The following is a 15060-nucleotide window of genomic DNA, read 5'->3' as shown; positions in this document are numbered from 1 at the left end:
CAGGTTTGGCCACTGTTTCTTATTTCACTGAAGAATGATTTTGCTCATTTTCATCGGACTTTTTCATACATTTCTTCCCACCTTTTGTTTTCTCATTTTACATCAATTTGAACCATCTCTTCCTTTGTCCCACTTCCATTTTTTTGTATACTCTTCTTATTTACATTAAGTTGCTTGTTTCTTTTGTGTCCAGATGCCTATAGTTCATCTTCCCCAAGAAAGATTTGAAGCAAGTTTTCCTTTCTATTTCCTGCTATGTCTTCCTTCTCTTGTCCTTTTGTTCTGTCATGCTTAGACTAGGCAGTGAGCTGGAGGGAAGGAACTGACTAGTCTGCACAACTGGAAGTATTCCAGACATTCTCTAAAAAAAATAAGCAACTGAAAAATTGTAGATTTTGACTAAAAGAGTGAATTGGGGAAGAAGAATGTGTAAGATATACCAAATAAGGAAATTGTAAATTCAAGGAAAAGAAGAAATAGATGTCGAAAATGGCAGATAAGTTTTATTAACTGGAGTGAAGGTCATAGTAGAAGTATAATGAGGAAAGTTAGTCAGAGTCTGAAATAATTGCAATTCATGATCTGGAGTGCTAATGTGACACCAGCAGCAGCTGTAAGTGAGTCATAGGAACACATGCCTATATGAAATAGGTTCTGCTTTTCTCTACTTACAGTGATTGTCATGAAGCCTAATCTGAAAAAAAAAAAAAAAATAGAAAGAAAAAGCAAAGTACATTGAAAATATCCTGTGGACGACTCATTAACACTATTGACTTACTTCTACTAGCCACACCCTAATTAATTTCTCCACACAGTGTCAGCACTTATTTTCATGGTTGAATTGTCTTATACATAATAGCAGACACAATTTGACCATTTTAAAATTAAAATTGTATAATAAAATCCCTAATACACTATTTCACCAATGTCATTCCTAATAACTTCTGTATTCCATTCATTGGGCTATTTGGGAGAGTAATCCATCTTCTCATAATGGTTTCCATTTTGCATTTTTAACTGTTATGCACATGACAAGCTCTTTAGTAAAATGCACCTTTGTCCTTCATATTTAAAGACATTATTGCAAAAGCTAATATTATATTTGTATGTAAGACTGATAAAACTAACAGCTTTATGTTTTCAGGAATATTTTAAGGAAAGTTTAAAATTATAATAATATCTATCTAGCTACTATTTTTCATTCTCTGTGTGACATAAGCAGACTTAATTTTAATGTGACTAAGATGGCAACAAAACACTTGCCCTTAATAATTATTATGTAGTATCAATAGCTTTATTACATACATTTCTTAAATTCTATGAAAATTGTTTAGATTATGGACATTACTTACATCAAATGAAGAATCATATATCTACATATTGCATACATAAATAGTGAGATCAACTAATAAGGATGAAATCTCTTATTTAAACAAAAAAGAGGCAGAATTTTAAAATAAAACTCCACCTAAAATACCAAAAATCTGTGTCACAGCTCTCATCTTTTGAAACATATTACTTCCAAATCCAAGGTGTCCTAGGCTATGTTGCTTTCTTCTCTGCTGTCTTTTTATCTTTTTAAAGGTCAAAGTAAACTTAATATTTCACTTTAACACATACAGTCGCCACACTCTTCAGTTGCACCCTTAGGTTTCCTCTATGTTCAAGAATAGAGATGACATCATAGGCAGAAGCTTGGTTGTTCCTCAGCTTACACCAACAGGACTTCCAAAACTCCATACGCAGAAGCGACAGCCACTGATGTTTCAAAGTAAGAACAGAACAGCTGAGAAAGAATAATGTACCTTGACTGAACTCTGTTTTAAGCTCCAGCCTAATATTTGGGTATTATTTTGTCCTAGCAAATAATTTGCTTTCTTGCTAACATTCATATTGTGTTGCTGGAATTAAATTGTTAATCTACAATAGGTAATTAGTGTTACTGTTAAGTAATTTTAGCCTTTATTTTTATAATATAGTTATTCCCACAAAATTTCTCTTGTTTATTGTAATTTTATATATTCCATAATAAGTTGCGTGTATTTGTAGAGAATTTAATAGATATGCTATATATAATATGTTTTACTTATTGTATATATCATATGTAAATATGTATTATACATTATGTATACAATAATTTTATGCTATAGACAAATATGTGTGTGCATTTACATATAAAGAGATTTACTAATTGTAAGCATAAATTTATTACAAATTAATCAAGTTTGATAAAGTACTTTGGGAACAAACAAAAAATCATAGATGTATGCCGTCACAAACATGCCAAATTTCTAATTATTTTTCTCTAGGATTATAGTTTAATTAAGGGATTGATAAACATGGAGTCAAAATATACTGCCTTGTCTTCCAGCCCAAATATTGTCTATTTGTATGACCTTGGAAATATGACTGAACTGTCAATATCTAGCTTTGACTTATATAATAGGCCTTTCTAGGAAAATCTTGTGAAGGTCAAACGAAGCTCTGATACTTGTATTTCAAAGGACGTTTAGCCATTGAACAAGTGTAAGGTGTTTACATTTTTCTGGTTTACACGTCTTATATTTTAGACTACTTTCCATTTTCTATGTATACTCTAGACTCTGTCATAGCGGTTCCTTTATTGAAGGTAGTGTAACCTAATACGTAGCCCCATATTTGAGTTTATAAATAAAGTGAAAAAACTCCTTAAAAACCCCTAGACTCTTTCTAAAGATGTGAGATGATGGAACACAGACGTAACTCCCACTCTGAAGGTGTGGCCTGTGGGCAGTGTCCCATTAGGCTTCTCATCTTGGGTGGGCCTTGGGCTGGGCTTTGATTTTTGTATCGTTCAAACAGAAAGATATCAAAATCGGTGTAACTTCATTTTAATTAATGAATGCCTTTGGAGTTTTGTTGCAGTTTACCTTCCTCAGTTCTGACTTAGTTGCTTTACTCAAGCTCTCATTTCCTTTTCCCAGCTTCTACCTTTGTTCTGCTCTTTCTCCTGTCTTTGCATAGTTTGAGTTTTTCTTAATATATATTAAGTGCATATATGAGTTAATTCTCATGTTTTCATTAAGATGGTAAATTTTACTACAACCTTCACTGTGGCCAATGTTTGGCATTTAAGTTATTTTATTTGTTTACATCCAGTTAATGGTGTGTTTTCTTAAGTCCTCTTTTGAGTCTACTTCATAAAATCATGCTTTTCACTTCTCTTCTTCATTTGATCTTCCTGGCACTTTCCTAATTGATATTGGCAATAATTCAAGAATGAAAAACTTTTATCCACCTTTAGGCTTTCCCTATTCAGTATACCCTATGGTTTCATGTTTTTATTTTTAATAGAAAGCAGATCTGATTATTTGACTCAAATATAGATAAACCCATGATAAATAGAGTAAAAAAGAAACAATAACAAAAAAAGAAGTATCTCATCGTGTAATCAAACTCTTCTATCTCATACTGTGGCCACTTTCACATTTTTCTAACCCACCAGCCATAGGATCTGGGTTTGAATCTCAGATATATAAATCACTAGATGTATAAAGTTGTTAAAAATACTTGATCTCTCAATTCTGTCTCTGTAAAATGAGAATAATAACATAACCTACTTTACACAGTTGCATAAGAACTAAATTAATTCGTATTAATATATATGAGGTATTAAGAATGCTTGGCGCTGAGCAACCATTCAATTGATTATTTACTACTAACAATAAAATCAACTGTAGCATTGTTATTCTATCTTCCTATATGCTCCAGCTTAAAGAAAATAGATTTTTTTCCAGAACGTCGCCTGAAACATCCTGCACTGTGACTCTGCCCATGGTATTGTTACTAGGTATCATCTTCATTAACTTCTGCTTACCCCTGTTCTGGCCATTACTGAGTGAGTACTTCCTTTCAGAAAAATGTCTCAATTTCTTGGATCGGAAATCATCTCTATCCCTATTTTCTCATTTATAATGGCAGTCATTCGTTTGCTTTGTTTTGATGTTGTTACATGTTTTTGTTTCTCTGAGTAGCATTTAAATTGTTTCTTTGGAAAATATGTCAGATTGATCTTTTTAATTCCCAGTCTTTAGTAAAGTGCTTTGAATGAAGTGGGTGCTCCAAAAATGCTTGCCGATTTAAATTTAAAAATATAAATAGGATATAACAATTATAATCTTCAAACAAGTTTCAGACTTTCTACTTTACTACATATTAATAGTATAAAATGGTACTATGTGTGTCTGCAACCTACATAATCCTCCTGAAAGTAATGAGACTTTTTTCCCCTATATACAGTTAGAGAATTTCAATTTGTTCTATCTTCAATTTTAGCTGGTTATGAAATAAATTTGCATGTCAGATGCTAGTTTCATACTCTAATGACGCTCCCTTTAGATTGCCTTTTATATTTTATGTCCCTTTCATTGATGTGAACACCAGATTAATACAATTTAGCACTAAAGTGTGGTAATAAGTTTTTGTTCAACATCCAAACTAGTGAGCAAATGATGAACTTATTTCATAACCAGCTAAAATGTAACCAAAAGTAGATTTCCTAATTGAGTAACATTAGGGAAACTTATTGGAAAAAGGAACATCATTTTCACAAAGAAGTGTCAGTATGACTAAATCTATGGGCAATTCCCTGTCCTTACATATTGAAGTGAGGTCATACAATTAATTTTTGTCAATGAACGTTAATCAACATCTTTGCTATTTTTGATCACGGAAATAAGCTACATATAAGTGTTTTTGAAGTCATTTTGTCTAAACAGTTACAAAATAGTAAGTTAGATTATGCAAGCAGCCTGAATTAGAGAGTATCATGTCATACAGGAGAATAATTCAGCCTTCATCTATTATCATCTATCAATCTATTTAATCATCTTTCATGTATTCATATCGTTATATATAACTCAAATTATTAAACTATGAAATACACACAAAGAGAAATAATTTTTTTGTGTGTTAAACACCACAATTTCAGGGTTTATTCATCACTGCCTCAGCCCGGTCTACTAACTAATAACACTTCCTAAATAAAGAACAAATCATTTAGTTAATAGGCATTTATTTTCAGAAACACATAACATTGCAAATAAATTCTTCCCTTTGTAATAGTCATTTTTGCTTGGTTGGTTAATAAAATATATTTTTAAAATAATTTACACATTTTATTTGTATTTAAATCCTATTCCTATGTTGGCTTTCATTTCTTTTAGTGAAACCACCCTTCTCCAAGTGGGTCACACAGGGCTAGGTCTATAGCATATAACTAAAGGAATTACTAAGGGAAGAGATACCCGATAGAATTTGCTAAACTTGTTTTTGGAGCACCTCCTCCAAAGAAATCAGCACCTTACCTCTTTGAGTTTAATTTACTTTAAAATTTTTTTGAAATAAAGAGTATGGATAAGCATATATACTTTACTAAAAACTTTATAAGACTGAAGAAGAGAATGTTTATTTCAGATGTCACCTTGTCAGATTTTTCTTTCCTTATGAATCTTCTTCATCCACGCTACAATGGATATAGTAAAATCAGTACATCCTCACTTTTTCTCATACAGTCTTTGGGTCTTTAAAATCTTCTTACTTTTTATGCTCTATTCAAACTGAATAAATACATCCCTTATCTTGTGTAGAGAAGCTCAACAAATTTTTCTGAAACCTGGATTCCAATGGTACATTCTGAGTCTCTGACAAATACTTAACAAATTGTTTCTCTTCCTAAATAGCTATGGTTTCTTAAGAATCCCTAAGAGTTCCCTTTAATAAATAGTTATGTCCCAATAAGAAATATTTATGCTCTAATAACTTAGTTGCCTTTTGAAAAAATAAAACATATACATTAACAATAAACATAGTTTCATTCTTGACTAATCACAGTTGGTGACGAAGGCAGTGTGGGTGGCTGTAGGGCACTGCAGAGCTCCTTAGGTTTTGGAATCATATTTGACACTGACATCTCATTGCCTATCCCACATTAATTTCAAATAGCACTCGATTTATATCACAGAAATCACTGAAGACCCAGCTTTGCAGAGATAGGACATGATCAACAGGAGTGTAGTGTGAGCTAATGTTGAGACTGTAAACTATTTGGAGTGAGTAGTCAGCTCTGTGTCTGACAGATTGGAGTTTGCTGAGATTCTGCAGGGTGTATGAGTGTAAGGATTATGAGCATAAGATATGACCATGTGAATAAATGGCTATAGTGAAATGGAGGTCAAGCTCACTGGAAAGAGAGAAGAGAGCAAGAAATTGTGCAGGCAGGGTATGCAGAAGATTACTTAACTGTATTTTAAAATCACCAAGATAAGGCAGAAATAGAGTCTAAGAGTAACATTGAGCTAGAAAATAAAACCACGAGGAATAAGGAAAGTAATGTAATTACAATGACAACTAAGTGTAGTGGGTGATATAGTATGATGACACAGGAATAGAAGTGAGGAAATTTTAGCGAAAAGCACAGGGAGAAAGGACAAATAGTGGAAAAGGGGAACGAATATCATTTATATTTCTCATTCCAAGCCCAAAGGTATGAAGGTTACAGGAAAACAAATGAAAATGAGCCATCAGTTGAGTGGGCTCCAGGAAAAGTGGTGTCTTCAGAGGAAGGCCAATTTCCCAATAGAGCAAAATGTTGAGAGGAGTATTCATAGAAGACATTGAGATTTGGAAGACTTTGCATTCTAAGAGAACGTTGAGAGGGCTTAAGCACTTTGGAAGGAGGAGAGGGAGGGGACAGACAGGAATGTGCAGAGCTGATAAGGATTAGAATCTGGGAGATATGGCTGACCTGATTCTAGAAATGTGTATTGTAACTCACATGAACAGGAATTCATGGTCTTGGTAGATTCAAGGCAGATAGTGATTGTACAGCTGTGGGTGAAAGGAGAGATAGAAGGGTGAGTATCTGTGTCTCTCTTGACTCGTGTGTATAAAAGCAAGTAGGTTCTTATTTCAATTACATTGATTGCCCCTGATGATGAAGGTAAATGGCCCAGTGGAGACAAGCATTTACAAACAGAATGAGAGTTAATTCATCTGCTCTGTTGAAAGACAGATTAGCTTCCACTGAGTTCATGGGCTTCGTTCTTGATGACTGTTGATAGGATTGAGCACATCTGGGAAATAAGTATGTTATTCTAATATTGATGTCTCTCTCTCTCTCTCTTTTTTTTTTTTTTTTTTTTTTTTTTAACCCCTAATAAAGGCAAAGCAAAGATTAAGTCAAATGTGGTCTTATTCACCTGCTTAGATCCCCTTCTGGTCATCTCTGATTTGGGTGAACTCCTAAAAGATGTGTCCTTAGCTTGGGGATGGCTTACTCCATTTGTGGAGTCATGAATTAACTGTTAGTGTGCTGACTCTCTCGGGTCTCCATGGATGAAGGAGAAATGAATTGGATAACTAACAAAATAATTACTACTATAACAACCAATTAATTATTTAGAATTAAAATAAATAGAAGATAAAATCTATTCACTTTTCTGTTTTTCTGGTCGACAGAGCAAATACAGTCTTTTTTCAAAAAAAGTCTTGAAATTCATACTAAGGGTAAGAAAAAATTATATTCCATGCACATTTTTCAAAAACTGACACTAAAAGAAATTTTATACCTATTGTTGTTATTCCAAAATGTGTAGCGCAGAAATGAAATATGTCAGGAGTATTACTGTTAATGCTAAGCAAATAAAATAAGAGTGGCAGTGATATTCGTAACGGACATATAGAAGCATTGGGAAAAATTTTACTGCCAGCCAAGATGAGCAAAATATAAGCATAAGGTGTAACTCGCGATACCTTATTGAGAAGATGAGTGATGTGGGTTTAAGAGATTCCAGCTCCGTTTAATTCAAAAGTTCAGGATCACTTTGCATTAAATTCAGGATCCTGCTACAAAAGGCAGTACTGGGGCTTCCTTAACTATCACTATTTTAATTTTATTTTTACCTTTTCCAAACTTTCATTTTTCTCACTTTCTATTGCTTTCTTGTTCTTCTAATTTCTATCAATATTCTCTGCATGTGCATCATTTTATTTGTATCTTACTCCTTAATCATATAGAACTTTTTAAATATCTTGCTATCATTCTTGCTTTTTTTTTTGAGAGAGAGAGACAGGGACTCTTCCTCTGTCTCCCAGGCTGGAGTGAGGTGGCGTGATCTCGGTTCACTGCAACCTCCCACTCCTGGGTTCAAGTGATTCTCCTGCCTCAGCCTCCCGACAAGCAGGCTCCACCATGCCCAGCTAATTTTTGTATTTTTAGTAGAGACAGGGTTTCGCCATGTTGCCCAGACTGGTTTCAAACTCCTGACCTCAGGTTATCTGCCTGCTTTGGCCTCCTAAAGTGCTGGGATTACAGGCATGAGCCACTGCACCTGGCTTATCACTTTTGTCAATTATATTTCCAACATAAAGTTGGTAAATACATGATAATGGTATGTATTTAACTCATGCTTGCCCTACTCTGATCTTTTGGTTTGGTTAGGAACTAAATTGATCTTTAAAAATTATGACCTTTGCGTGGCACATATACACCATGGAATACTATGCAGCCATCAAAAAGGATGAGTTTGTGTCCTTTGTAGGGACATGGATGCAGCTGGAATCCATCATTCTTAGCAAACTATCACAAGAACAGAAAACCAAACACCGCATGTTCTCACTCATAGGTGGAACTGAACAATGAGATCACTCTGGACTCGGGAAGGGGAACATCACACAATCGGGGCCTACCATGGGGAGGGGGAGGGGGAGGGATTGCATTGTGGAGTTATACCTGATGTAAATGACGAAAGTTGATGGGTGCAGCACACCAACAAGGCAATAAGTATACATATATGTAACAAACCTGCATCGTGCTATGCACATGTACTCCTACAACTTACATAGTATAATAATAATAAATAAAATTTTAAAAAAAAAAAAAAAAAAAATAAAAAATAAAAAAAAAAAAAAAAAAAATAAAAAAAAAAAAAAAAAAAAAATTATGACCTACAGACTTGTGAACTTTCATAAAACTGGGAATTAAGACAAATAGCTCTGTCTAATAATATAATTAAAATAAAACACTTGAGAAATAGCATAAAAGTGCTTCCACTTCTTTCTCATAATTCACTGAGATTTTTCCTCATCATATTTTTCATACATTAAGAGAAACACTAAAGAATGATAGCCTTGAAATATGATATGTAACTAGAGTACAATAACAGAAACCTAAGAAAGTTAAATTTTAAATAAACTTTCATTTTAAGTTTAATATGTTTAGTAACCATAAAAAGCAAGTAACAGCAAATGTAATAATATATATTGTTTGCACATCTCTCTGTATATACATATACACATGTAATACACTAGATACAATGGCAATGTAAATACCTCAAGAAATATCATCATATCTGGTCAAATAATTTCAGAATTATTTCTGAAGCCATTAATCACAACAACTTGTATGAAGCCCTTAAACACAACAAGTATCTAAAATATTTATATTTTAGTTGGTTCTAATATTGATAACATTTAAACAGCATTAAATAGAAGTTTTGTCAAAATGAACAATAATATTTTAACGTGTTCCAAAATTAAGCACTTACAAATAGACTCAGGCAGGACACTGGACACCTATTGATAAAATAAGATGTAAGTGTTATACGCTAGCATATAATAAACTAGAGTTGCATGCTACACTGCTTTAATGTGGAATCCCTGGGTTTATAATTCCATATCTGTATATTTGTTTAGAATTGTAATGCTTACTCTATACATTATGTGCCCTCTACAATGTCTTCAAAAAATGAATAAAGAAGGAAAGATTAACGGTAACACAGAATGAAACCAATCCAAGAAGAGACTACTGTTATTGCAGTAACAGAAACAGGTTCTGTGTTGCTTAGCATTGTGTCGGTTTTATAATCCATTGGGATGTGATTTATGAAAGAGTCTCATGGAGAAGGCGAATATACAGATTATATTGCAGTATCTTAATTAAGCAGTTTTTCAAAGAACAAACACTTCATATGCATAACAATCTTACCTTATCTGCTCTTGCAGGTTTGTCGTTTTTTGTATTTATGATTATGCTTTTAAAAATACTTGCAAATTTATTGTTGAAATTACAGTATTTGGCTATTCTTTCTAACACATATCACAGCAATTATTGTAGGTGACACCTGGAAGCAAAATGGCATTCTAACTGTTCTATCTAATTGGTATATCATCCATTATTGACTTTGTATTCCATTTAGATGTAGCAATAGTTGACTTGAAATTTAGGAAATATAATGGAATTTATTACTATCAAAAGAATGCAACAACTTAGAAAAAAACTTAGACAAATAAAAGAAACAGAGTCTGCTGCCTCCCCAGTGACGATCGCTGTGATTGTGTTATAGCATGAACTGGATCATAAGAATTAATCCACCACAGTGTTTGCTCCAAAAACAGATGAAGACTCACCTACTTGTGATTCTCTTCCAATTTGGGTATTCACACTAATACATGTTAAAATACCTAGAAAATATCATCATGAATTACTTGGATAAACTGAATACTATCTTTGCATAAATAACACAAAATATGCAATTTTTAATGGCATATTTTTATGCTAAGTAACTTCCATATAATTCAAGCCCAAAGTGGATGGATTAGATAGACCTAAGCTAACAAAAATGTGAGAATTTGAAAATAAATTTTACTGTGAAACTTACGTTTTATACTCAGATTAAATGTTATCTTTAAAGTGGAAAATGTTCTAAAACTGATTTTCCTTAGTTAACCACTTAAGATTCTTTAGTTTTTGCTTTTATTTTTGACCCACAAAATGATACTTAAGTGAGAAAGAAAACTACTCGTTTAAAAAATTGTCTTCTGACTGTTACAACCACTGCAAAAGAAATAATGTTTATCGTTTCAAATATGTCTATACTTTTAAAATCTGTATTCGTATTTATACATCTGGAAAAATAAGCTACTTTCACATAAAACGTTAATTATATATTTTTGGTATTTTCTACAGTATTGAGACTATACGAAGACTCTCCTATAGCTTTTACCAATTCAGAGAATTCAAAGTGGTTCAGCCAACACACAGCACTTGGAGAAAATTCCCATTTCATCAAAAGGAAACTTCCACCACGAAATAAAAATGTTCAATGGTGGGCCGGGCGCGGTGGCTCAAGCCTGTAATCCCAGCATTCTGGGAAGCTGAGGTGGGCGGATCACGAGGTCAGGAGATCGAGACCATCCTGGCTAACACCGTGAAACCCCGTCTCTACTAAAAAAAAAAAATACCAAAAACTAGCCGGGCGAGGTGGCGGCGCCTGTAGTCCCAGCTACTCGGGAGGCTGAGGCAGGAGAATGGCGTGAACCCGGGAGGCGGAGCTTGGAGTGAGCTGAGATTGCGCCACTGCACTCCAGCCTGGGCGACAGAGCGAGACTCCGTCTCAAAAAAAAAAAAAAAAAAAAAAAAAGTTCATATTGAGAAATGTTGCCACACTAATGTCAAATCTGTTAATGTTTTCAAGTAGTCATAATGCAGTTGTAATTAGCAAGAATGAATACATCAAGCTCTGGAGTTGGGCAAACCCAGAATGACATTCAACCTCTGCCACACCCCTACTGTCATTTTGAGCAAATAATTTAACTCTGAGCTCAGCTTCATCTCATGTAAAATAGAGACAGAATGGTTTAAAGTCACAATAATTGTTTGGAAAGATAAAGACAATAATACCTATGAAGTAGTTAGAACAATGTCTGATATAAAATAAGTGGTCAATAGCTTTGTGGATATTGCAGCTGTCATAACCGTCTTAACTGCAGTCATCATCATCTCCATTCTCATCATCACCCTGCTGGGTAAGTCTCCAGCCGTTGGCTCACAACTTGCACTAATGCAATGAGGTACTGCTAAAACTGTATAATGACATACTGAAAAACTCTATCGCTGCTCTCTAATTTACAGATTGCTTCAGTGAGTTGTGTACATGTAGTTAGAAGAAAGGGATAATGCAGCCACAACAGTCTAATAACATAAAGCTTTATTTTTATCATTCAAGTTGACTTCTAATGAATTCCAGGCTGTTGTCACTACTCTGGATCCCTTTGTCTGCTTGTTTTCTCCTTTAGCGTGTAGTTGTTTTCCTCATGATTGCAATGTGACTGTAGCCCTTTCCAGCCTCAATCTGTGTCACAGATAGAAAGAATAGGGACTACCAAAGGTACAGAGACACAAAGAGGAAAATCCTGTAAGCCAATCCAGCCTGTCTCTGTCATCAGCTTGGCTGAGAGCATCGCCAGAGATTTCTGCTTACAACTTAACAGAGAAAGGTCATGTGACCAATCCAGCTATAATGAAGTCTTAGAGGCTGACAATAGAGCTTTCAGCCTCTGCAAAGGAATGCCTTTCGAGAGGTAATCTAATGTCTGTAGCCACAGAAGAGAGCAAGAGAATAAGGGTAGGAGTAGTGCCATATAAAATAGAAATCTTTCAGTCCATGGGTCTTCTTAATATCAGTACAGAATTATTTCAGCTTCTGAAAGTATTTATCTGAACTGAAAGTGAACCACTTACTTTGAATGGGCAGGTAGTAAAGAACAGACTGAGGCAGGGATTGAGATTTTTGCCTTCAAAGAAGCTGTAAAACAACAAAATATTTAACATCAATCAGAGTTCTACATGCTGCAGCTTGAAAACATAAGTAGTCAAATAAGTAAGCTAGTCATCTGGAGACAGGGCTTTGCTATGGCCTAACTTTTGCTGAAATGGTTCATTTACCCCAATGTAGAGATGAAACAAAGGCCTCTTTCACATCCCTAGTGAAACAGAGCACCTAGAATTCTCTGAAGTTCTAGGAGTTCTGGAGTCAGCCCTACCAAGCATACCATAATTTAGGGAGGGGGAAAAAGATAAAGATAATAATATTTGAGACTGGTGACAGATCAGACATTTCTATGAACACAAATAAAATGGTCCATGTAAAAATTACCACAACTGGAATAGTAAGTAAAACTATACGCAGCTCCTAGACAGCACATTCATTCATTAGAGTGATGATATTGTAGGCTTGGTGAGCAGGAAACAGTTAAGAAGACTTAGAAAAATTCATTATACTTCTCAGGGGAATCTGACTTCATTCCCTTCACAAGTTGGATAGAGAGAATTTTGATGATTTAATTTCCATTACTAGTAGCTTTTTTAGGCTTGAACACTTAAAAATTGATAATGAGGTATTAAAGGAAGGCAGATAAGAATGGGGTAAAACAAGAGTAGGTGTGAGTGAATTTCTAGGAACAGTTTGCTCAATATAAAGAAAGATCTACATGAATATATAATCTGTGATCTCTGTTTCCTCTGGACACATTTGTTTCTGGATATGATATGTCAGAAAGCTGCATACCTCTTGTTACCAAGAGGGAAACTAGACTGACATAAAATCCCATCTACCAAATGTGGTTAAGAGAAAAGAAAGTAAATTTTTATGATGCCATTAAACTCCAAATCTGGTCAATAATGAGGGTTCACTATCACTGAATTTCCCTTCATGTCGAACACATTTCTTTACTATTTAAGCTACCTAAGGTTTTATTAGTTTGTTTTTGTTATTTGCCTCCAAAGATACATAAAATAATACAACATGTTTGTGAAATATAAAGGAATATGATGAACAATAAAGACCAAACAGGTATTAAGTCAGAATTTAGGATTATTTTACAGGTTAAATTTTTAATAACTAAATTCCACTTCTAAAATATTAATGGGGGAAGGTGTAAACCATGGTTGTCTAGAACACTAGTTATTTATTTTTGTAGTTAATTTTTTTCAGTTAATTATAGACTTGCATGAAATTATAACATATAAAACAGAAATCCCATATGCCCTTAACCCAGCTTCTCCTAATAGTTAACATCCAGCAAAACTACAGTATTATACTTAAAACCATGACATTCATATTGATATAATACATTATTATGAAAATTTCCTCAGTTTTACCTGTACTCATTTGTGTTTGTGTGTATGAATTTCAATTTTATCTCATGTGTAGGTTCATGTATCCATTACCACAGTCAAGATACAGAACAGTTGCATCACCACAAAACTCTCTGTTGCCTTTTTAATATTCACCTGTCTCAGGCATCATCCCCTCCCCTCCACCACACCCTAATTGCTGGCAACTGTTAATTAATTTTGGCTTTTCAAAACATCCTGTACATGAAATCAACCTGTATGTAACCTTTTGAGATGGTTTCTTTCTTTCAGATTTATCCAAGTTGTCTGGTGTGTCGTTGTGTTTTTGTTTGTTTTAATTGCTGTGTAGTTATTCTATAAGATGGATGTACCATCTACAAGATGGTTTATTTACCACTTATCCTCTACCTATTAAATGACATCTGTATTGTTTCCAGTGTAGACTGTTATGATTAAAGCTACAATGCGTATTTTTGTTTAGGGTTTAGTATAATTTTTATTTCTATGAGACAAATGGCAACAGTACTCCTTTATAATTCTTTTAATGGCCACAAGATATGAATGAAATTCCCCTTTTCATTCTTTGTATTGATGATTTGTGTCTTCTCTATTTTTATTTTTGTCTATCCTCCTAGAGCTTTGTCAATTTTATTGGCTTTTTAAAAATAACAAGATATTTGTTTTGTTTTCCTTATTGTTATTTTTAATATTTCATTGATTCCTGCTGTAGTGTTTACTTTTTTTTCCTTCTGTATGGTTTTTGTTTTTGCACCTTTTAGGATTTTAAGGGAGAGCATACATCACTGATTTGAACCTTTTCATCATTTCTATTGTAAGCATTTAATGCTATGAACCCAATACTTCCATAAACACATCACACATATTTTAAAATGTGGTAGTTTTAATTTAATTCATACACATACACACACATAAAATTTTCTTTTATGCCTTCTCTTAGACCCATGGGTTATTCACAAGCATATGATTTTGATTTCCTCATATTCAGATATTTTACCATAGTCTTTCTGTTACTTCATGGTCAAATAATATTATCTGTGTGATTCCAGTTTTTAAAAATTTTCTGAAGTTTCTTGTATGTCCCAGGC

The sequence above is a fragment of the Papio anubis genome, chromosome 3 (assembly GCF_008728515.1).
Source record: "Papio anubis isolate 15944 chromosome 3, Panubis1.0, whole genome shotgun sequence".
NCBI lineage: Eukaryota > Metazoa > Chordata > Mammalia > Primates > Cercopithecidae > Papio > Papio anubis.
This window is presented reverse-complemented; position numbering follows the sequence as displayed.